The sequence below is a fragment of the Zea mays genome, chromosome 8 (genome assembly GCF_902167145.1).
Source record: "Zea mays cultivar B73 chromosome 8, Zm-B73-REFERENCE-NAM-5.0, whole genome shotgun sequence".
Lineage (NCBI taxonomy): Eukaryota > Viridiplantae > Streptophyta > Magnoliopsida > Poales > Poaceae > Zea > Zea mays.
In genome coordinates, this window is record NC_050103.1 from 91,329,456 (window position 1) to 91,352,943 (window position 23,488).

Consider the following 23,488-nt stretch of genomic DNA (forward strand, 5'->3'; position numbering starts at 1 on the left):
TAAGAGAACTCGAGGTTTCAGAACCAAGGTGGACACACTGTAACATTAGATTACCTTTAGTTTTTTTATTTAGTCCTCACTAACGTAGATCAGTATTCAGTGTCGGAGCACGTATGTTTCAGAAACAAGTAGATCAATATATAAAAGATAATCTGCTCACTGACAACGACATCAGTATCCAGCGGTTTCAGAAACAAACAGATGTAATTTATATTAACAAAGTTGTGCATAGCCAACAACATCAGAGTGGCGCAGTGGAAGCGTGGTGGGCCCATAACCCACAGGTCCCAGGATCGAAACCTGGCTCTGATAATTTTTTTTGCTTTTGCTTTTTTCCCTGATTTTTTCCACTTTCCTTTTCTTGCAATACCATAAAAATACAGGTGCCTTAAATGCTCAGAAAGAGCTTTTTCACTTTGCTATTCTAGTTCAGTTGGCTTCCTGATTTCAACCTTTTATTCTGAAATTTTCACTTTGCTGTTCTAGCAATACCATAAAAATGCAGTCGTCTGGAATGCTCAAAAAGAGTTGAATTCTTCACATTGTTGTACTATTTCAGCGGCCTTCCTGATTTATATCTTTTCGATGCATAAGTTTTTACTTAGCTGTTCTAGCAAATACCATAAAACTGCAGGTGTCCTGAATCTCAGAAAGAGTAATTAATATTTATATTTGCGTTTCACTGGCGTAGTTCGCGTATAGTTGAATTATCAGCCAATAACTTAGGAGGATGACATCACATTTAAAATGAGTGACGACCGTTTTGTCGTTCCAAGTAACTTTTCTATTGGATGTTTGGGTTAGAAATTAGGTTCTTTGAACACACAATCACAAGCACAACAATAACATGTAAGAACACAGAGATGTAGAAGGGAAGGGGAGCTTCTGTATTCATTTTGTTTCTTAAATTACATAAGGTGAAAGTGACCCCTTGTTCATACTAAAAGGGGCTGAGGTGAATACAATTACCATTGTGTGAACTCTCTAAATTTCCCTCTCATGTTTCATTAATATGGCCAACATTTCAAAGTCATGTTCTTATACTCCCTGTGAGGTAATGAAGGTTTGTCCTAAGTCAAAGTTTTAAAATTTTGACCAACAATATCTACAAAATTAATTATTTTTAAATTAAATAAATAATATATTGTTCTATATGTTTTAATAATAAATGTAATAGTTTCGTTTTTATTTAGTCAATGTTTATGAATATTTTATTATTAATGGTCAAAGTTTCAAAACTTTGACTTAGAATAAACTTTCGTGACCTTAAGATAGGGAACGGAGGGAGTACTATTTTTGGACTTGATTTACAAAACTCCTCTTTTGCCCCATTTATGCTACGTGGATGCTTTGTTAAAAACTCTCAAAAATAGTGAAAATGAGAAAAAGTGCATCACATGCAACTGCTGCCTCATTAAAAAACATGCATGAGAAAACGGATGTCTATATGTATATTGGAAAACACATATAAACAGTAAAAAAGATGAATTATACAGTGAGTTGTCCGCTGTATGTGCGGTTTTTAATTCATTTGCTAGTCTTTAATACAAATGATGCAATATACAAATGATCTTTGTAACCAATATGTTTCTTGCTAATTGATACACACAAATATAATATATTACTTTTTTTGTAAATTAGCAGGAATACAAGACATTGTATATCATTTTAATTCAAAAAGCACCATATACATAATATATATTATAATTGGTAAATGGCATGATAACTTCATGTAGATTTATTTGCGATGGGACCATATTTTTGCCATATATTTTGAACCAAATCCCTCTTCAGTTGAGTATGAGTCGAGCGAGCTTGAATAGCGGAATTCCTTTGTAGCACTCCGACGAAGCGAGGGTCGGGATTGTCATTAGTTTGCCCTTCCAGTGGTAGCACAATTGTTTCACTTGAGTTTTCGTTCAAGTCCATAGGAACTCTAACTTATTCTTTTTCATCTTCGACAGTCATGTTATGAAGGATAATACAAGCTATTACGATGTTGACAACATCCCCTCGCTTCCATAAACGGGCTTCTATCGGTGAACAATATCAAAACGGGACCGTAACACTCCAAACGCGCACTCAACATTCTTCCTCGTCTTTTCTTGATGCTTTACATATACTGCCCACCCTCCATCAGCAAGATACCGCCCACTCTCCATCAGCAAGATAATATGGAGTTTAACCTTTTAACATGTTAATGTTGTAATATTAGAGAAATAAGTGACATGCTTTCTACATATTTAAATAGATTAAATATTCTAATTCCGAATAAAACACTCATATAACTCAGATAAATACCATATGAAATTATAGCAGCAATGAACAGTAGCAATTCTAAAACATGTAAACATGTAAAATAGCTACACAGGTCCATTTCAAAATTAAACATGGCTTGCAGATGAAGAAGGCAGATTAAACTAATAAACATAATTGTTTATCTTAAACTATTGCTCTCAAAGTAGCGGGTTGCTGTAATAAACAGCCCTCCAACGCTAAAAGGTGATCAGAGATCCTCGACTAACGTGACAGTCCTATCTTACCAAATAAGGGTTTTAGATCAGATGTAATAAGCCTAATAATCAAATATAAATACTGATAGTAAGGAGCTGTGTATTAAATAAATTAACAGAATTTAACACAGGTAAACAGCCTCAATAAAGAGAGATTTAATTAGGCACAAATTATATCAATGATGAAAATGATAATACACTAAAACCCAGACTGTCACGTTGTCTCACTACACCGCTATCATCATCGAGCACACAAATCGCCCACAACAGTGCAGTCACACCCAAGTATTTAATACTAGCAGATTGCACAAAATTAAACAGTAAATAAAATGAGGCAACGAATAACTCACAGCACGTAGATTGTCTACGTGGGAAGACCAGCTCAGCGAACACAAGGTTCTGTCCCAGAAAACCAATTCCGCCGCCCACGTCCGGGCCTGCACGGCGGGAGGTTGACGGAGATACTAGAGCCGCTGCCGGAGCCGAGGGAGACGTCCACGGCACCAGCCCGAGAAGACGAACACCGCGCAGCAGGGAGCCCAGGCACCAGACCACGGTGGACAATAATCAGATCAGACAGAGCACCACACAGGCGCACTGTAAATCAACGGAGCACAGGAGAACCTTGCTGCACAAGAACAGCACCACCTCTACTAGCTTCCAATCACCACCAGCGATTAAACACAGGAACACTAGGGAATTATGGAGCTAGAAGAATGGAACAGCCAGCTGCAGAGAGGAGTAGAACACACTTCTACACGGGATTTACCGCCCATCCTTTAAGGAGACGAGGTGGGGAGAGGAGGCCAACTGCTTTCCCGTGGATCTCGGACGAACGAGCCGCAGAGCTCGGCCTCCGTTGAAGCGCCGCCGCCCCAGCTTTTGCTGCTCTGCTCGTTCTACCGATCTCCAAGTCGTGGCCTCTTCATGCCCTAGCCAACTGCCAGCCCGTGGGCTGCTCGGTCAGCTGGGCCTTGTAGCGGCCCACCCGGCTGGCCCCCTCCTCTCTCTCTTTTTTTTAATAAAGTGAAAACACAAAAATCGGATAGCAATCCCCACCATTTTCACTCTTATTTTCTGATCAATGTCATTGAGCTCCCGTACTGTTTATATACTACTTTTCGGCAGAGGTACTTGTTAGGTTTGAACCAAAGCCTATCCCAGTGTACTCCAACCCTACACGAGTAAGCGGAGGACTACGCCTTGATCCACAAACCCTAGTGTGAGAATCTTCGCACAAAAGGCACATAGTACTAGGCAGATTATCTGCTTCTCTTACGGGGCAAGGCGTTACGGTCATGCCATTTAATATCTATTCATGAGCTCACTAGAGAGAAAACCCCATTCTCTCCTGGACTGCGACCCCATAGTCAGCTCATATAGGTGAAATCGTTAAGGAAATTCTGTAGGACAATTTCCCTGCTTATAGCATTGACTTCATTAAGAGCATATCGCTCAACCTGCCATACAGTCAGAGCACAGCAGCTCATGAGACTCTTTATCTTTTGTGCTCTTGGTTCCACAGTGCTTCGTTTCCTGGAGCCTGGATCTCGGGATCTCCGGTCACACAGGACAGTTATCCGCAGTTGAAACCGCTAACAGGGTACGAGTCCCATTCCCATGCACGCTACTTGGATTGGCTTTTGAGCCAGCCCTTTGGTGAAAGGATCAGCAAGGTTCCTTTCAGACTTGATGTAATCTACGGTTATTACACCCGTCTCTCTAGCATGCCGACATGAATCAAGTCGTCTTCTGATATGCCTCGAGGATTTTTGGTTGTCCTTTCTACTGTTCACTTTCAGCAACACAGAAGTGTTGTCACAGTATACTAGGACAGCCGGTATCGGCTTTGCTAGCATTGGAAGGTCTGACAACAGGTCTCTCAACCATTCAGCCTCCAATGCTGCTGAATCAAGTGCAACTAATTCAGCCTCCTTGGTGGAACGTGTCAACACTGATTGTTTAGACGATCTCCATGACACGGCCCCACCAGCTAAAGTGAACACATAGCCACTTGTAGACTTCATTTGATCTGAGTCAGAGATCCAGTTTGCATCACTGAATCCTTCAAGTACTGACGAAAATCCGGTATATTTAATACCAAGATTCATCGCTCCCTTCAAATACCGAAGCACTCTGTACAAGGCTACCCAGTGTCTATCTCCTGGACTGGCCGAATAACGAGCCAGTCTGCATACTGCATATGAGATATCTGGTCTAGTTGCACTGCTCAGATACATGAGAGATCCGATGATCTGCGAATATAGTAGCTGGTTCACATGCTCGCCTTCATATTTACTGAGCGTGTAGGATGGATCATAGGGCGTGGTGACTGGTTTACAGTCCATATGTCCAAAGCGAGTCAGGACCTTTTCCACATAATGGGATTGTGACAAAGTAATCCCATCCTCACCCTTTATTAGCTTGATGTTCAATATTACATCAGCTTCACCCAAGTCCTTCATATCAAAGTTCTTGGAGAGGAATATTTTTGTCTCCATGATAGCTTCCAAATCGGTCCCAAATATCAATATGTCATCAACGTATAAACACATGATAACACCTTTGCCCCCAGAGAAGCGATAATACACACACTTGTCGGCTTTGTTTACACAAAACCCGGCAGTGGTCAGAGTATTATTAAACTTCTCATGCCATTGTCTGGGAGCTTGCTTAAGACCATATAAGGATTTAATCAAGCGACACACTTTGCTCTCTTGTCCTTTAACCACAAATCCTTCTGGTTGCTGCATATAAATTTCCTCTTCCAGCTCTCCATTTAGGAATGCTGTCTTTACGTCCATTTGATGAACAAGAAGTTTATAAGCAGCAGCCAGTGCCAGAAGCACACGGATTGTGGGCAATCGAGCCACCGGAGAATAAGTATCAAAATAATCCTCCTCTTTCTTCTGAGTAAAACCCTTAGCCACAAGACGGGCCTTGTACTTTTCAATGGTACCATCGGGTCTCCTCTTCCTCCTAAAGATCCATTTGCAGCCCACAGGCTTGCAACCAGCTGGGAGATCAGTTATCTCCCAAGTTCCGTTCGAGATGATTGAATCCATCTCGCTACGGACAGCCTCCCTCCAGTACTCTGCATCCGGAGATGTATATGCCTCTGTGAGGGAGCGTGGTTCTTCATCCACTAGATAAATAATATAATCATCACCCAGAGACTTTTCAGTCCTTTGTCTCTTACTCCTCCTTAACTCCAAATCTGGAGTCTAGTCATGGACACTCGAGGGCAGAGAATATGTCCGAGATGGACCATCTGGGGCTACTACTTCCTTATCCCGCATAGGGAAGATGCTCTCAAAGAATGTCACATCCCGAGACTCCATTATTACATTTATAGCGATTTCGCTTGTCTCGGAATGGACCACTAGAAATCTATAAGCTGCACTGTTATGTGCATAACCCAGGAAGACACAGTCTACGGTCTTAGGGCCTAGCTTTCTCTTCTTCGGCAACGGGACATTCACCTTTGCAAGGCAGCCCCAAGTTCGAAGATGCGAAAGATCTGGCTTCCTTCCTTTAAATCCTTCATAGGGTGTGGCCTCACGGTTGCGAGGCGGCACCCTGTTCAGAACATAGCACACTGTGAGTACTGCCTCGCCCCACCAGATGTCAGGCATCCCCGAACTTTGCAACAAAGCATTAGCTAGGTCACACACCGTTCGGTTCTTCCTTTCAGCTACCCCATTTGACTGAGGTGAATATGGAGCGGTGGTTTCATGAATGATTCCACACTCTTTGCAGTACTCATCAAAAAGGTTGGAAAGGTATTCACCTCCTCTATCAGACCGTAGCCTTTTAATTTTCTTGTCTAACTGGTTTTCAACTTCAGTCTTATAGATCTTAAAGTGTTCTAGTGCCTCATCTTTAGTTCTGAGTAAGTAAATATAACAGAACCTGGTAGCATCATCTATCAAGGTAAGAAAGTATCTTTTACCGCCTTTTGTGATTATACCATTCATCTCACAGATATCTGAGTGAATTAGTTCTAAAGGAGTGGTACTTCTGCCTTCAACCGTATGAAACGGTTTTCTAGGCTGCTTAGCTTGCACACGAATACCACATTTTACACCTTTAACATGTTTATATTCAGGAATTAAAGACATGTCACTTAATCTTTTAATGGCCTCAAAATTCACATGACACAAACGGGAATGCCATATATTATTAATGGAGTCGTTATTACAGACCACATTAACATGGTAAGAAGAATGATTGTTCAAAACAGAAAGACGGAACAAACCGCCTGACTCATATGACTTTTCAACAAAAGTACCAAACTTAGACAGGACCACTTTATTAGACTCAAACACTAATTTGAGACCCTGTCGACATAGCAGCGACACTGATATGAGGTTCCAGCTCATCGATGGCACATAGAGTACGTCCTTCAGCACGAGCGTCTTTCCTGAAGTTAACTTCAGGTAGACCTGTCCAGTACCTCGAACTGCTGCCGGAACACCATTTCCCATCAAGACTGGTGCGCTGTTGTATCCCTGGAATGAAGAGAACATGGATCGATCAGCACAAATATGAACAGTAGCACCAGAATCCATCCACCAGTCATTTGATGGACTTGCCATAAAGGCCTGAGGTGCATACCCTGGGGTGGAGTTAACCACCACGTTCCCTTCTTTGCGCTGAGGTGGAGGACCTTTTCTCTTCCTAAGTTTGCACCTCCGAGCTGTATGCCCAGAGACACCACAAACGTAGCAGATAAAGTCCTCCTTTTTCTTCTTCATCTTTTTGGACTTAGGTTGGTTCATATTCTTCTGTGGAGAGTTCTTCTTCTTCTTCTGGAATTTTCTATCTCCACCCTTCTCAACAACGTGAGCCTCGAGTTGCTGGGATGGCTTGTTACTGGACCTTGCACGCTCTTCCACATTTATCGCAGCTGACAACTCAGTGAGAGTCATTTGCTTCTTCATGTGGCGGCGTGAAGTCATAAAGTCTCGCCAAGAAGGCGGGAGCTTTGCCAGTATTGCATTCACCTGAAAACTGTCTGGTAGGACGCAGCCATATTGGACCAAGTCCCTAACAAGGAGTTGAATCTCCTGTAGCTGCTCCATAACAGACCTTCCCTCAACCATTTTATAGTTGAGGTAGTTTTCCGTTGTGAATGACTCATTGCCATTGTCAACTTCAGAGAACTCGTTCTCAAGTTCAGTCCATAGACCCTTGGCGGAGGCAAAACCAGAGTACACGTCAAATAAGCGGTTCGACAAGACGTTCAGCAAACGAGACAAGCATGCCTCATTGGCTTCGTCCCACTTGGCTTTCTCCGCTAGTGCGGCGGCCTTCGCTGCATCATCAGCATCATCTGATGCAGCCCGGGGAACAGCCGACGTCACTACCCAAAATAATTTTAGGTCAGTGAGCCACATGCGAGTCTTAATCTGTCAGCGTTTAAAGCTTGCGCCGTCGAACGCTTCAGGCTTAATGACATCAGAACTGGAGGCCATAATACGAATTGGTTTTCTGGATTGTTGTAATATTAGAGAAATAAGTGACATGCTTTCTACATATTTAAATAGATTAAATATTCTAATTCCGAATAAAACACTCATATAACTCAGATAAATACCATATGAAATTATAGCAGTAATGAACAGTAGCAATTCTAAAACATGTAAACATGTAAAATAGCTACACAGGTCCATTTCAAAATTAAACATGGCTTGCAGATGAAGAAGGCAGATTAAACTAATAAACATAATTGTTTATCTTAAACTATTGCTCTCAAAGTAGCGGGTTGCTGTAATAAACAGCCCTCCAACGCTAAAAGGTGATCAGAGATCCTCGACTAACGTGACAGTCCTATCTTACCAAATAAGGGTTTTAGATCAGATGTAATAAGTCTAATAATCAAATATAAAAACTGATAGTAAGGAGCTGTGTATTAAATAAATTAACAGAATTTAACACAGGTAAACAGCCTCAATAAAGAGAGATTTAATTAGGCACAAATAATATCAATGATGAAAATGATAATACACTAAAACCCAGACTGTCACTCTGTCTCACTACACCGCTATCATCATCGAGCACACAAATCCGCCCACAATAGTGCAATCACACCCAAGTATTTAATACTAGCAGATTGCACAAAATTAAACAGTAAATAAAATGAGGCAACGAATAACTCACAGCACGTAGATTGTCTACGTGGGAAGACCAGCTCAGCGAACACAAGGTTCTGTCCCAGAAAACCAATTCCGCCGCCCACGTCCGGGCCTGCACGGCGGGAGGTTGACGGAGATACTAGAGCCGCTGCCGGAGCCGAGGGAGACGTCCACGGCACCAGCCCGAGAAGACGAACACCGCGCAGCAGGGAGCCCAGGCACCAGACCACGGTGGACAATAATCAGATCAGACAGAGCACCACACAGGCGCACTGTAAATCAACGGAGCACAGGAGAACCTTGCTGCACAAGAACAGCACCACCTCTACTAGCTTCCAATCACCACCAGCGATTAAACACAGGAACACTAGGGAATTATGGAGCTAGAAGAATGGAACAGCCAGCTGTAGAGAGGAGTAGAACACACTTCTACACGGGATTTACCGCCCATCCTTTAAGGAGACGAGGTGGGGAGAGGAGGCCAACTGCTTTCCCGTGGATCTCGGACGAACGAGCCGCAGAGCTCGGCCTCCGTTGAAGCGCCGCCGCCCCAGCTTTTGCTACTCTGCTCGTTCTACCGATCTCCAAGCCGTGGCTTCTTCATGCCCTAGCCAACTGCCAGCCCGTGGGCTGCTCGGTCAGCTGGGCCTTGTAGCGGCCCACCCGGCTGGCCCCCTCCTCTCTCTTTTTTTTTAATAAAGTGAAAACACAAAATCGGATAGCAGTTAACTGATTCAACACATTGATGTCGTTGCGAGATCTGTCAGTACCAAAAATGCCATATACGAAATTGTGTGATGCCACCGCTTGAAGAATCATAGTAGAATTGCCTTTGTCACCACGCGTAAAAAAAGCCAGCCCAAGCTTTTGGACAATTCTTCCAACGACAATGCATACAGTCAATGCTCCCTATCATACCAGGAAAATCGTGTGACCCATTTTCTCTAATATTTTTTCTAGTTCATCCTTCGTAGGAGGTCGCAAGTACTCTGGGCCAAAAACTGCAATGACCCCCTTTTGCGAATTCTCCCAAAAACTCCAATGTTGAGCTTGCACCCATCTTCAAAACTTCATCAAGCTGGTTCCATACGCAAGCATTCGAATGGTTGCGGTACACTTTACGAGGGGAGAGTACCCTTCTCTATCAACCGCATCAAAATTTTGTTGAAAATAAGAAGACCACTGACCAAGAGCCTGCACTATACGCTCGAATAGTAAGATCGGATAGCCTTCAGTTTGATCATAATGCAAATCTTGTAAATTTCAGAAACTCTATTGTTCAAGCATGTCACCAACAAATAGTCTGAAGAACTGGGCTTCCATTCTGCATGGGACGCATCTAATAATCCAGACAGATTAATGTGATCAATCACCACTCTCGATCGAGTGCCAATTGATCATTAGCTGAAACTACCGCAGCCAAAAAGAAGACTTGAGATGCTCTCTGTTCTTATTTTCAATCACACACAGAATTCAGAATTGAGAAGTTCTTTGTTCTTATTTTCAATCATAGACAGAATTCAGATACTAAAACTCACATACCTGGTCCTTGTGTTGGAATGGATGAGGGGAAACGTAGGTAAGGAGGAGTGGCCGATGAGGGCAACGCGGCAACGCCGGATGGAGCCATCGCAGCCGTCAGTGGCCTTGGCTTCAATCCGAGCGTCGTGCCCGAACGCTAGCTACCGGTGTCAACGCCATATCTGTGCATGGACACTGCCATGGTGGAGCAGTCCCAACCCTCCACGTTATCCAGTTTTTATAGTATTAATTCAGCTGCTACATAAGCTAAAAGATGATGTGATAAGTGTTAAGACCCATTAAGCCTAGATCTACTGGCTATATATATTACTACAGTCCTTAGGGACTAATTATGAATTAACACGGTAACAAAGCAGGTTACGAAACCCTAATTTTTTAGCCGTCGTCGTGGCTGTTCCCCACTAAGCCGTCGTCGCAGCTGTCCTCCCGTGCTACCGCCGTCGCGGCTCTTCCTCACCTAGCTGCCGCCGTCGCGGACCTTGCTGCCGTCGCGGACCATCCTGCAGTCGCGGATCGGCTGCCGCCGCGGCGTCCTCTGTGCGCGGACCACTGCCGCCGCGCCCTTGCCGCCGTCTTCCCTGCGTGGATCTGGATCTGGCGCGGATAGAAGCAATGCTGCTGCAATCAAGACTTGGCAGATCAATGATGGCAAGGTAATGGTTGCAATGGTCAACAGCACTAAACCAACTATGATTATGAGTCTGTCCAAATTTACCACTGCTCAGGCTATCTGGTCACATCTGAAGGATCAGTTTGTTCAGGATAGTGGTGCTCTTTTACATACCCTTATGCAGCAGACTCACGTAATTGAGCAACATGATATGTCCATTGATGAAAATTATTCCGCCTTTGATCGTCTTATGAGTGCATTGACCTCCATGGTGCTTTCTTGTACAGCTGTGCCTTGCCCAGCCCATAAGTTCATTGAGAAGTTCTTTACCTATAGATTTGTTATGAGAGTTCGATCTGAATTTGATTCTCTTCGTGCAAGGCTGTTTCACAGTTCAGATACTCTCACTATGGCTTAGGCATTGTCTGAATTACTTGCTGAAGAGACTCGTCTGAAGTCTATGTCTTCCATTACTGGTGTGAGTTCTCACAGTGTGTTGGCTACTGCTCAGAGGTCTAGGAACACCTCCTTTTAGCCTTGTGATCACTGCAAAAAGACCACTCATCGATCTGAGAGCTGCTTTGCTAAGTTTCCAGAGAAGCTGGCTGATTTTCGTGTCTGTCGTGCTACTCGTGGTCGTGGTACAGGACCATCTCCTAGAAGCTCAGTTGCGGTTGCTGCTACTTCATCTGCTGGTGCTTTGTCATCATCCTGGGTTCTTGATTCTGGAGCTTCCTTTCATGTGACATCTGATCAGTCAAGGCTGGCGTCTACTACACCTGTCACCGAGGGTACTTCTGTTCAGACTGCTTATGGTACATTATGTCATTGTCACCCACAAGGGTTCTCTTTCTGATCCAACTTTTACTATCCCAAATATATTTTTTGTACCTCAGTTATCCATGGATCTACTATCATTTGGTCAAATTACATACCACAATTGTTTTATAGGATTTGATGACTCATCTTGTTTTGTACAGGATCGCAAAACAGGGGATGTGATTGGGACTGGCCGTCGTCGTAAATCTTCACCTCGCCTCTACATCTAGGACACTTTGCGTCTTCCTTCATCCCCTACCACTACACCTCATGTGCTTGCTGCTTCGGGCCCCACGACGTCATTCGCCCAGTGGCATAGTCGTATGGGTCACTTATGTGGATCCCGTCTGTCTACTCTAATAAAGTCAGGATGCTTAGGCTCTACTCATGTTGAGTCTAGTTTTCATTGTAAAGGTTGTTATCTTGGAAAACAAATACAACTTCCATATTTTACTAGTAATTCTCATTCTGCTAAACCTTTTGATCTAATTCACTCTGATGTTTGGGTCCAGCTCCGTTTGTTTCTAAAGGTGGTCATAAATATTATGTCATTTTTATTTATGATCATTCTCGTTATACTTGGATTTACTTCATGAAACGCCGCTCGGAATTGCCTTCTATTTACAAGTCCTTCACTCGCATGGTTCACACCCAGTTTTCTGCTACTATTAAAATGGTGAATTCCTATCTGATAATTTTCGCCAGATATTGACCATAGAGGGTACTCTAGCTCAACTTTCTTGTCCTGGTGCTCATGCCCAAAATGGTGTTGCTGAACGCAAACACCGTCATATTATTGAGAGTGCTCATACTCTTTTGATATCTTATTTTGTACCTTCACACTTTTGGAGTGAAGCTGTTTCCACTGCCGTGTATCTCATTAATAGACAACCTTCATTTAAACTTTCTGGTAAATCACCGGGTGAAGTTCTTTTTGGGACTTCTCCACGATATGATCATCTTCGTGTGTTTGGATGTATATGTTATGTCTTGTTACCACCACGTGAGCGGACTAAATTGACTGCTCAATCTGTAGAGTGTGTATTCCTTGGATACAGTCCTGAACACAAAGGCTATCGTCGTTATGATCCATCTACTCGTCGTATTCGGATTTCTAGAGATGTGAGTTTCAATGAAAATCACCCCTTCTTTCACAACCAGTCTACTCACTCCACCTATTATCCCACATAATCTACTTCTTTCATGTGTCTTCCTTCCATTCCTGCATCTGAACCATCATCTTCTACATCCACATCTGATGTTCTCATTTCCATAACACCACCTTCCACCTCCACGTCATCCACCTCTTACTCTTCCAAACCACCTATCATCCAAACCTACATTCGTCGTTCCCGCTCTATTCCTACGGCTAGTCCTGATACTGATCATGTACCTGATTCTTGTACTAACAATAATGAGTTTAATGATGTTTTTAATCATGGATACAGTCTTCGTGACCGTGGTACCATTGAACCTCCAGATCGCTATGGTTTTCCACGGGCTGGTGTGGCAATTGTTGAACCCACTACATATCAGGAAGCTTCTGGGATTCTTGAGTGGCAGCTAGCTATGATTGATGAATTGGCTGCTCTTGAACGCACTGGTACATGAGATATTGTTCCTTTACCCTCACATGTTGTCCCTATCACATGTAAATGGGTCTTCAAAGTTAAGACAAAATCAGATGGTTCCATTGAGAGGTATAAAGCTCGTCTTGTGGCCCATGGTTTTCAACAGACTCAAGAACTTGATTATGATGAGACTTTTGCACCTATTGCGCATATGACTATTGTTTGAACCTTGATTGCAGTTGCAGCCTCATCTTCTTGGACTATATCCCAGATGGATGTCAAGAATGCTTTTCTTAATGACGATCTACAAGAAGAAGTTTGTATGCATCCTCCTCCAGGGGTTGATACTCCCTTAGGGCATGTTTGTCGTCTTCGTCGCGCATTGTATGGGCTGAAACAAGCTCCTCGTGCTTGGTTTAAGCGATTCATCTTTGTCATCACAGCTGCTGGTTTTTCTTCTAGTGAACATGATCTTGCATTGTTTGTTCATGTCTCTCCAAAAGGTCGTACTTTACTACTATTATATGTGGATGATATGCTGATTACAGGTGACAACTCAGAACATATTTCTCATGTCAAGCAACATCTTAGTAAGGAATTTCAGATGTCTGATTTGGGATCGCTTAGCTATTTCTTGGGCATTGAAGTTCAACAGACTCAAAAAGGCTTTTATCTGTCTCAGTCCAAATATATACAAGATCTTCTTGATCGCTCTGGAACACGCACTGTTGCAACACCGATGTATATTCATTTACAACTTCGTCCGAAGGATGGGACCCCACTAGCAGATCCAACTCGGTATCGTCATATTGTGGGTAGTCTTGTTTATCTCACCATCACCAGACCTGATATTGCTCATGCTATTCATATGTTGAGCCCATTTGTATCAACACCTACTTTAGTTCAGTATGGTCATTTGCTTCGTGTGCTTCGATATTTACGTGGGACAAGATCCAGATGTTTACTCTATGCTTCAGATAGCCCACTTCAGCTTCATGCGTATTCAGATGCCACTTGGGCAAGTGATCCTGTTGACCGTTGTTCTACTATAGGTTACTGTATTCTCCTTGGGTCATCTCCCATTGCATGGAAATCCAAGAAGCAAGCAGCCATATCTCGTTCTAGTGCTGAAGATGAACTTCGGGCACTTGCTACTACCACTGCTGAAATTATTTGGTTGCACTGGCTCTTGGCTGATCTTAGTGTCTCTTGTGACACTTCTACACCTCTGTTATGTGATAACTTGAGCGCTATACATATTTCTCATGATCCAGTGAAGCATGAACTTACTAAACACATAGGTGTTGATGCATCCTTTACTCGATCCCATTATCAGTAGAAGACTATTGATCTTCAATATGTGCCCTCAGAATATCAATTGGCAGATTTCTTCACCAAAGCACAAACAAGAGCACAACATCAATTTCACTTGATCAAACTCAAAGCTTCAGATCCTCCATTTCCACCTTGAGTTTGAGGAGGGGTGTTAAGGCCCATTAGGCCCAAGACTACTGGTTATATATATTACCTACAATCCTTAGGGACTAATTATCAATTATCAATCCCAAGGTTAGTAACAATAAGAATAAAGAAAGAGTAAGAAATTGGGTCTTGTATAAGACTTGGTTTCAACGTGATATCCAAAACATAACGAGAGAAGAGGAGTATTAAATTCAGTTAAGTAATATTGATGTTTGCATTGAAGAGGTAGTGCCTAGTAGTAGTTTATAGATGACGTGGAGGCTATAGAAACTATAAATAGTGTCTTAGGTTGAGACTGCTCTTAGGTTTTGGGGCCGCTGCTGTCGTCCCACCTTGCTTTGGTTCAATCACCGCCAAGGTAGTCCCTGCCTGCATCGGCTTCAGGAGCACCTTTGCTGTCCTTGCCTGGATGCTCGCGCCAGCCTTGCTTGGCCGCATCGGCAGCGAGCCCATGTCTTCCTCGCTTTCTTGAGAGTTCCGTGTTGTAGCCGCCTTTTTTTTGTGTCTCTCGGGCCACCGCCGCATCGAACACAAAGGGGAAGACGTTGAGCCACCACCATCCGTCGGGAACGAATCCATCTCGAATCGAAGCAAACTGGATTGTAGAGGGGATGGATATGAGCGAGATGTAGAAAGGCGATTGAAGGGATTGTTCACCCTAAGAAATGAGGGAGGTCCCAAGGAGAATTTTGTTTCCAAACTAGCCCTTGGGAAGTTTCCACAGGGCATCATTTTGGTCTGTTTGGAAGACAACTTCACGAGAGTTCTAGCCCACCTAGAGCCCAATTTTGACGTAGAAATAGACCCGATCATCAGAGGTGGGGCAGCAATCCCTGTCTCTCTCGACTTACTGAATGAGACCACGAACGAAACTATCGTCGTCGCCATCGCCGTTGCACTCCCTTCTGCCCTCCACTCCATGTCCCTCCCTTTGCTCCCCTCGATCGCCTCGGCTTCCATGCCTCCTCCACAAGTGTGTTGGTCTCCTCCCAGTCTCCCACATCTACACTTTGGCATCATCATCACTAGGTAGGTAGAAGAGGTGGAGGCAATCTCCATTTGCATCTAGATCATCCTCTATACTAGAGCTAGGGGTGACAATGGGCATTAAATTTTACACTATAAGATTTAAGGATCAGACTCTATTTCTATTCATTTTCCGAGTACTCTGAGTCCCTGTAGTCCTCCGAGGGAGGACTCGGGGGGGGGGGGGGGGCGCTTCCGCTTCTCGTCAGTATGATGATGACCTTTCTTGCCGCCGGCCATGGTCCATGCAGAGGGAGGGGAAGTGAAGAAGAAGGAGAAGACGAGTGAACAAGAACGAGTGGAGAAAGCAGCCGGGCTATTTAAAGAGGCCGGGAGGCGACCGTCCATTTCCTACACGCTCACCGAACAATCACAAGACTTCAATAGCAATTCAAACCGCCTGGAAATGAGTCAGGCGTCTGGCGCCGCTTCGCGTAACACGACACCGGATGGAATCAAGTCAACCGCTCAGGCAGAGTATTATACCTCTCCGTCATATCAAGTTACTATTTCAGGCCAACGCGATAGACGTCTTTTACTGGGAAGACACTCATTGGGCACACACATTGGGTGTACCACCTGGATTCTTCGAGATTTTCTGAAGCAGTAATACCTGCAACATATACACAATGAATATACCGCGACAAAAGGGGAAGATCGGCTGATATGGGAGAAGTCCAAAATGCGGTTACCAAAGCACAAGTTCAATCAGCAGAAGCATTAAAGTACCGAACGAGTGGCGTCCAGCCAAGGGCTCTCTGTTTTTTAGTGGCCGGGCTCCAACTGGTCACCGATCAAATTGATTCCAGACCAAACAAGATACAGACAGATGTCATCACCGGGCTATTCTGAAAAATCGTTTTGAGAAAATCATAATAAAAAGACCTTTGAATTGATTATTTCGAAATCAACTCAAAGCTCGGGGGCTACACTCATTGGGTGCACCTTCGGTGCACCCAATGGATTCATAAAACTTTGAAGCTCAAATGCTGATTTATAAAGCATAAAGATGAAGACCTTTGAATTGATTATTTCAAATCAACTCAAAGCTCGGGGGCTACACCCCCAACGGGTTCACAAAAACTTCGAAGCCAAGTGTTGATCTCTAAAGCATAATATGAATACCTTTGAATTGATTATTTCAAAATCAACTCAAAGCTCGGGGGGCTACATCCAATGGGTGCACCTTCGGTGCACCCAACAGAGATATAAACGTTTCAAGTCATACGATGAGCCCATAAGCAAGGACCAGGAACCTTTGAATCGATTACTTCAAAATCAACTCAAAGATTGGGGGCTTATGGGGGACAAATATCCCCCGGGTCCACTCGGGAGCGAAAACTCTGATCGGCGCCACATGCCAGTCGCCCCTCAGTGATGCCTCGTCGTGGGCTGGGCCAAGAGAAACGGCGGAAACGGGCCGACCCAGGAGTACGATGGGCCCACACCCAGATTACTCGCAGCTTGGGCGTGATCACGTTGAGTCTGTTCGCTTTTCTCGCACCCGACATCCTCAAACGCCGGAGATAGCTCGGAGCAGAGGCGCCGGGTTTTCCTCGGGATAGCGAAGTTTGTTCGCTATTAGCTAGGAGATAAGCAGGAAAGGTGTGATCAATGTGTACGCGGGAGGCACCCTACGATCGTGTATATAAGGCCAAGGGGGATCCCTATCATTTTCATCTTATTAGCACCTAACCACTTGGTAGACACCACTTGTAAACATCTCTCACATACAAAGCCATCCCAGGAAGTAGGGTATTACGCTCTTCAAAGCGGCCCGAACCTGCAGAAACTCGCTTGACTCTCTCTTTCTCGTGCCCCCGGTACGAACCATCGAGTTACGATCCGCGACACCGTCCTATCCAAAAGCACCACAAGGGTACCCCGGGTGTGCGGTCGGACACTAAACACCGATAGCTATGTATGTGGCATATCATGGAGAAGGTACCTGAGAGGGCCAGTCCATCTCTAAGGGAGGATCAAGAGTTTTGGGACACACTAAAATCATGTGTATGGGGCTTTGAAACTATAGAGGAATTTGATACACAATGGTATTGTTTTGTCACTAAATTTCAGCTCATGGGTAATGAATGGTTCTCCACTAGGTTTCTCATTCGTTAATTGTGGATCCCATCATACTTGATGGACATACCTCTCTCAGGCATCATTAGGACTACATCGCACTCAGAGAGTGAAAATTCTTTTTTCAATCGTTTCATTTATCAAAATTATCGTTCGTTGAGTTCTGGCTAAGGTTTGACACAACTATGGAGTGCCAACGTGAAGAGGAGTCGAAAGAGGACCACAAAAGCTTACATGGTATTTTAAAATTGATGACGCCATGGCCCATGGAGAGGTTGTGTAGTATGACATATACTGTCAGGGCCTAAGGAGGCCCACGGAGGGGCTGCGGTAGCAGTAGCCATGGGCCCTCAAGGGGGATTAGATAAGGATAGTTAGAGATAAGATTAGAAGATTAGTTGAGATTATTTAGGAGATTAGTTAAGATTATCTAGGAAGGTTATTAGTTAGTAGTTTGTTGAGAGTTTTTTGGAGATAAGGATCTCTAGCTAGATAGGGGCAGCCAACCGGCCTATTTATGTAATCAATGGATGAGAAATAAAGCAGACATGAATTAGAAGGGAGAAACCCTCTTCTTGCTCGACTGTGGGCACAGGCCCCCGGCCGGCGTTCCTGCCCATCGATATTGATAGTCGCCTAGAGGGGGGGGGGTGAATAGGGCGAAACTGAAATTTACAAATATAAACACAACTACAAGCCGGGTTAGCGTTAGAAATAAAGAAACGAGTCCGCGAGAGAGGGCGCAAAACAAATCGCAAGCAATTGAAGAGTGTGACACGTGGATTTGTTTTACCGAGGTTCGGTTCTTGCAAACCTACTCCCCGTTGAGGAGGCCACAAAGGCCGGGTCTCTTTCAACCCTTCCCTCTTCAAACGATCCCTCGGATCGAGTGAGCTTTCTTTTCTCAATCACTTGGAACACAAAGTTCCCACAAGGACCACCACAAGTTTGGTGTCTCTTGCCTCAATTACAAGTGAGTTTGATTGCAATGAAAGAATCAAGAAAGAAGAAAGCAATCCAAGCGCAAGAGCTCGAAAGAACACAAGCAAATCACTCTCTCTAGTCACTATGGCGTTGTGTGGAATTTGGAGAGGATTTGATCTCTTTGGTGTGTCTAGAATTGAATGCTAGAGCTCTTGTAGTAGTTGGGAAGTGGAAAACTTGGATGCAATGAATGGTGGGGTGGTTGGGGTATTTATAGCCCCAACCACCAAAAGTGGCCGTTGGGAGGCTGTCTGCTCGATGGCGCACCGGACAGTCCGGTGCACACCGGACATGTCCGGTGCCCCCGCCACGTCATCACTGCCGTTGGATTCTGACCGTTGAAGCTTCTGACTTGTGGGCCCGCCTGGATGTCCGGTGCACACCGGACATGCACTATTCCTTGTCCGGTGCGCCAGTATGGGCGCGCCTGCCTTCTGCGCGCGCAGAGCGCGCATTAAATGCATCGCAGGTAGCCGTTGGCGTCGAATAGCCGTTGCTCCGGAGTTGCACCGGACAGTCCGGTGCACACCGGACATGTCCGGTGAATTATAGCGGACTAGCCGTTGGAGATTCCTGAAGCTAGCGAGTTCCTGAGGCTGCTCCTCCTTGGCGCACCGGACACTGTCCGGTGTACACCGGACAGTCCGGTGAATTATAACGCGAGTGCCTCTGGAAATTCCCGAAGGTGGCGAGTTTGCGTTGGAGTCCTCTGGTACACCGGACATGTCCGGTGGTGCACCGGACACTGTCCGGTGCGCCAGATCAGAGGTGCCTTCGGTTGACCCCTTTGCTCCTTTGTTGAATCCAAAACTTGATCTTTTTATTGGCTGTGTGTGAACCTTTTACACCTGTATAATCTATACACTTGGGCAAACTAGTTAGTCCAATTATTTGTGTTGGGCAATTCAACCACCAAAATTAATTAGGGGCTAGGTGTAAGCCTAATTCCCTTTCAATCTCCCCCTTTTTGGTGATTGATGCCAACACAAACCAAAGCAAATATAGAAGTGCATAAATGAACTAGTTTGCATAATGTAAGTGCAAAGGTTGCTTGGAATTAAGCCAATATAAATACTTACAAGATATGCATGGATCGTTTCTTTCTTATTTAATATTTTGGACCACGCTTGCACCACATGTTTTGTTTTTGCAAACTCTTTTGTAAATCCTTTTCAAAGTTCTTTTGCAAATAGTCAAGGGCAAATGAATAAGATTTTGAGAAGCATTTTCAAGATTTGAAATTTTCTCCCCCTGTTTCAAATGCTTTTCCTTTAACTAAACAAAACTCCCCCTAAATGAGATCCTCCTCTTAGTGTTCAAGAGGGTTTTGATATATCATTTTTGAAATACTACTTTCTCCCCCTTTTTAACATAATAGGATACCAATTTATAGTATTCTTGGAAACACAAAATTTTTGAAATTGGTGGTGGTGCGGTCCATTTGCTTTGGGCTCTTACTTTCTCCCCCTTTGGCATAAATCGCCAAAAACGGAATCATTAGAGCCCTCGAAGTACTTTCTTCCCCTTTGGTCATAAATGAACAAGTTAAGATTATACCAAAGGTGAAGTCCTTTTGCTCTCTCCCCCAAGGATGGAGAGTGGCTTGGAGCGACGGCGAAGCATGAGTTACGGAGTGGAAGCCTTTGTCTTCACCGAAGACTTCAATTTCCTTTCAAATACACCTATGACTTGGTTTGAAATAGACTTGAAAACACAATAGTCATAACATATGAAAGAGACATGATCAAAGGTATATAGAAGAGCAATGTGTGCAATTTTAACAAAAGAAGTTCCTAGAATCCAGAATATTGAGCTCATGCCTAAGTTTGTTAAAAGATTGTTCATCAAGAGGCTTGGTAAAGATATCGGCTAATTGATCTTTAGTATTAATGTAAGAAATCTCGATATCTCCCTTTTGTTGGTGATCCCTTAAAAAGTGATACCGAATGGCTATGTGCTTAGTGCGGCTATGCTCGACGGGATTGTCGGCCATTTTGATTGCACTCTCATTATCACATAGCAAAGGGACTTTGGTTAATTTGTAACCGTAGTCCCGCAGGGTTTGCCTCATCCAAAGCAATTGCGCGCAACAATGGCCTGCGGCAATGTACTCGGCTTCGGCGGTGGAAAGAGCGACCGAATTTTGCTTCTTTGAAGCCCAAGACACCAAGGATCTTCCCAAGAACTGGCAAGTCCCCGATGTGCTCTTCCTATTGATTTTACACCCCGCCCAATCGGCATCCGAATAACCAATCAAATCAAAAGTGGATCCCCTAGGATACCAAAGCCCAAACTTAGGAGTATAAGCCAAATATCTCAAGATTCGTTTCACGGCCGTAAGGTGAGCTTCCTTAGGGTCAGCTTGGAATCTTGCACACATGCATACGGAAAGCACAATATCCGGTCGAGATGCACATAAATAGAGTAAAGAACCTATCATCGACCGGTATACCTTTTGGTCCACGGACTTACCTCCCGTGTCGAGGTCGAGATGCCCATTGGTTCCCATGGGTGTCTTGATGGGTTTGGCATCCTTCATCCCAAACTTGTTTAGAATATCTTGAGTGTACTTCGTTTGGCTTAGGAAGGTGCCCTCTTGGAGTTGCTTGACTTGGAATCCTAGAAAATACTTCAACTCCCCCATCATAGACATCTCGAACTTTTGTGTCATGATCCTACTAAACTCTTCACACGTAGACTCGTTAGTAGACCCAAATATAATATCATCAACATAAATTTGGCATACAAACAAGTCATTTTCAAGAGTTTTAGTAAAGAGTGTAGGATCGGCCTTTCCGACTTTGAAGCCATTAGCAATAAGGAAATCTCTAAGGCATTCATACCATGCTCTTGGGGCTTGCTTGAGCCCATAAAGCGCCTTAGAGAGCTTATAGACATGGTTAGGGTACTCACTGTCTTCAAAGCCGGGAGGTTGCTCAACATAGACCTCTTCCTTGATTGGTCCATTGAGGAAGGCACTTTTCACGTCCATTTGATAAAGCTTAAAGCCATGGTAAGTAGCATAGGCCAATAATATGCGAATTGACTCAAGCCTAGCTATGGGTGCATAGGTTTCACCGAAATCCAAACCTTCGACTTGAGAGTATCCTTTGGCCACAAGTCGAGCTTTGTTCCTTGTCACCACACCATGCTCATCTTGTTTGTTGCGGAAGACCCATTTGGTTCCTACAACATTTTGGTTAGGACGTGGAACTAAATGCCATACCTCGTTCCTCGTGAAGTTGTTGAGCTCCTCTTGCATCGCCACCACCCAATCCGAATCTTGGAGTGCTTCCTCTACCCTGTGTGGCTCAATAGAGGAAACAAAAGAGTAATGTTCACAAAAATGTGCAACACGAGATCTAGTAGTTACCCCCTTATGAATGTCGCCGAGGATGGTGTCGACGGGGTGATCTCGTTGGATTGCTTGGTGGACTCTTGGGTGTGGCGGCCTTTGCTCTTCATCCTCCTTGTCTTGATCATTTGCATCTCCCCCTTGATCTATGCCGTCATCTAGAGGTGGCTCATTTGCTTGATCTTCTATCTCATCAATTTGAGCTTCATCCTCATTTTGTGTTGGTGGAGATGCTTGCGTGGAGGAGGACGGTTGATCTTGTGCATTTGGAGGCTCTTCGGATTCCTTAGGACACACATCCCCAATGGACATGTTCCTTAGCGCGATGCACGGAGCCTCTTCAATACCTATCTCATCAAGATCAACTTGCTCTACTTGAGAGCCGTTAGTCTCATCAAACACGACGTCACAAGAAACTTCAACTTGTCCAGTGGACTTGTTAAAGACTCTATATGCCCTTGTGTTTGAATCATAACCAAGTAAAAAGCCTTCTACAATTTTAGGAGCAAATTTAGATTTTCTACCTCTTTTAACAAGAATAAAGCATTTGCTACCAAAAACTCTAAAATATGAAATGTTGGGCTTTTTACCGGTTAGGAGTTCATATGATGTCTTCTTGAGGATTCGGTGTAGATATAACCGGTTGATGGCGTAGCAAGCGGTGTTGACCGCCTCGGCCCAAAACCGATCCGATGTTTTGTACTCATCAAGCATGGTTCTTGCCATGTCCAAAAGAGTTCGATTCTTCCTCTCCACTACACCGTTTTGTTGTGGGGTGTAGGGAGAAGAGAACTCATGCTTGATGCCCTCCTCCTCAAGGAAGCCTTCGATTTGAGAGTTCTTGAACTCCGTCCCGTTGTCGCTTCTAATTTTCTTGATTCTTAAGCCGAACTCATTTTGAGCCCGTCTCAAGAATCCCTTTAAGGTCTCTTGGGTTTGAGATTTTTCCTGTAAAAAGAATACCCAAGTGAAGCGAGAATAATCATCCACTATTACAAGACAATACTTACTTCTGCCGATACTTATGTAAGCAATCGGGCCGAAAAGATCCATGTGGAGTAGCTCAAGCGGCCTGTCGGTCGTCATGATGTTCTTGTGTGGATGATGAGCACCAACTTGCTTTCCTGCTTGGCATGCGCTACAAACCCTGTCTTTCTCAAAATGAACATTTGTTAGTCCTAAAATGTGTTCTCCCTTTAGAAGCTTATGAAGATTCTTCATCCCAACATGTGCTAGTCGGCGATGCCAGAGCCAGCCCATGTTAGTGTTAGCAATTAAGCATGTGTCGAGATCAGCTCTATCAAAATCTACTAAGTATAGCTGACCCTCTAACACACCCTTGAATGCTATTGAATCATCACTTCTTC

The 23,488-nt window shown here is 44.1% G+C and overlaps 1 non-coding gene across 1 annotated transcript; it reads left to right on the forward strand.

Annotated features, from left to right (window-relative positions):
• Nucleotides 1–240: 240 nt before the first annotated feature.
• TRNAM-CAU (transfer RNA methionine (anticodon CAU)) lies at nt 241–312 on the forward strand. The gene has a single exon. It is a non-coding gene; the product is annotated as a tRNA-Met (tRNA).
• Nucleotides 313–23,488: the final 23,176 nt, after the last annotated feature.